The 2,233-nt window shown below is 39.9% G+C and overlaps 1 pseudogene; it reads left to right on the forward strand.

Annotated features, from left to right (window-relative positions):
* The first annotated feature begins 346 nt into the window (after positions 1-346).
* On the forward strand, positions 347-1,204 carry LOC123801172 (synaptosomal-associated protein 23-like; annotated as a pseudogene).
* Positions 1,205-2,233: the final 1,029 nt, after the last annotated feature.

The raw sequence follows: 2,233 nt of genomic DNA on the forward strand, positions 1-2,233 counted from the left end.
GATCGCATGGCAGTGACCCATTGACCTCTAATCAACTGTATCTTCAGTTAAAAAATACACTTTCGTTGTGATTATCTACTGAAACTCTAGTATTGTTTGTTACGTATATTATTGTTTTCTCCTGTGTGAACAATATATATCCCTCCATTCTCTAATTTTCTGATTAAAGCCTAAGGCTTTTTGCCCTTCTGCAATGTGAGGATGCGTCAGAAGGTGCCAGCTTTGAGTCAAAGAGAAGATCCTCACAAGATTATGATCGGTGCTGGCACCTTGATTTCGGACTTCCAGGCTCCAGAACTAATATCCACACTTCAGTTTCTGTGCCTTTCAGGAGTTTTAATTCATCATGAATCACCCATCATCAGAAGAAATTCAGCTGAGGGCTCATCAGGTTACGGATGGGTCTCTGGAAAATGCAAGGAGAATCCTAGGTTTAACCATTGAGTCTCAGGATGTAAGAGTCAAGACTAACACTATGCTGGATGAATAAGGGGTGCAAATAAACCATATACAAGAAGACATGGACCAAATAAGTAGAGATGTGAGAGAGGCAGAGAAAATGTTAGCAGCACTCAATGGGTGCTATGGCCTTTGTGTCTGCCCATGTAATAAGATAAAGAAGTTCGAGGCTGGTAAGGCTCATAAGGCAACATAGAGAGATGGCAGAGACAACTCTTCTAGCAGTGTAATACCTAAGTAGCCAGGCCATGTGACAAATGGTCAGCCTCAGCAAACAACCATAAGAGCCATTGATGGCAGATACATAAACATACAGCCAGGGGCGCCTGAGTGGCTCAGTCAGTTAAGCATCTGCCTTGGGCTCGGGTCATGATCCCAGGGTCCTGGGATTGAGCCCCACATCAGGCTCCCTGCTCAGCAAGGAATCTTCTTCTCCCTCTCCCTCTGCCCCTCTCCCCTGCTCATGCTCTCTCTCTCTCTCTCAAATAAATAAACAACATATTTTAAAAAAACAACATATAGCCAGTGATGCTGGAGAAGATGAAATGGAAGAGAACCTGACTCAAGTGGGCAGTATCCTAGGAAATCTAAAAAAAAAAAAAAAAAAAAAAAAAAAAAAAGGCCCTGGACGTGGGGAATGAGATTGAGGCTCAAAATCAACAAATAGACCAGATTCCAAAAAGACTGATACGAGGATCATATTAACATTACTGGTGGCAGAGAAAAGAAACTCATTGACAGCTAAAGTGACTGCTACACTTTTTTTAATCATTTATTCACTTTCTTAGCTAACCCTTCAAGTCATTACCTTTACAGAGTTTGAAATTTTGGTTCCATGGTCTTCTAATTGAGAGATAATATGGAAGAAGGGCAGAAGTAATAGCCTCTGTATTTTTTTTTGTATATTTCTATGTATTTTTTCTATGTATTTTCTATGTGTTTTTTAATTTTATTTTATTAAAATACGATTAATTAACATATACTGTATTATTAGTTTCAGGGGTAGAATTTAGTGATTCATCAGTTGCTTGTATCACCCAGTGCTCATTCCATCAAGTGCCCTTATTAATGTCCATCACCCAGTTACCCCATCCCCCCACCCACCTCCCCTTCAGCAACCCTTAGTTTGTTTCCTAGAGTCGTCTCTTACGGTTTGTCATCCTCTCTGATTTCATGTTATTTTATTTTTCCCTTCCTTCCCCTATTATCCTCTGTTTTGTTTCTTAAAGTCCACATAGGAGTGAAATCATATGATAATTTTCTTCCTCTGATTGACTTATATTACTTAGCATAATACCCTGTAGTTTGCTCCACATCATTGCAAATGGTAAGATTTCATTTTTTGAGGCTGAGTAATATTCCATTGTGTGTATACACCACATCTTCTTTATCCATTCATCTGTCGATGGACCTCTGGGCTCTTTCCATAGTTTGACTGTTGTGGATATTGCTGCTATCCACTCTGGGGTGCAGGTGCCCTGCCTTTGTATGTTTTTATGTTCTCTCTTGCCCTGGAGAGTAGACTGCTGCTCCACCTTTCTTCTAGTATTTTCTTTCTCAGTTCATACTCTTAGGTGGGTTTTCATACATCATATATAGTGTTATTTTTCATTCTCTTCATCGATTTTATCAGGTTCTTTTGCTTTCAAGATTTGGAAGTATTACCAAAGACAGTTGAAAAAGAAAGCTGGGGTGGGGAGGAAATGGCACAAGAAGAGGCAAGAGATAAGAGGTTGGACCTCAGTAAAACCCACAGTCCACAAAGCAAAAGTTG

The sequence above is a fragment of the Ursus americanus genome, chromosome 10 (genome assembly GCF_024610735.1).
Source record: "Ursus americanus isolate L20-20 chromosome 10, mUrsAme1.1.p, whole genome shotgun sequence".
In the NCBI taxonomy this organism is placed as follows: Eukaryota; Metazoa; Chordata; class Mammalia; order Carnivora; family Ursidae; genus Ursus; species Ursus americanus.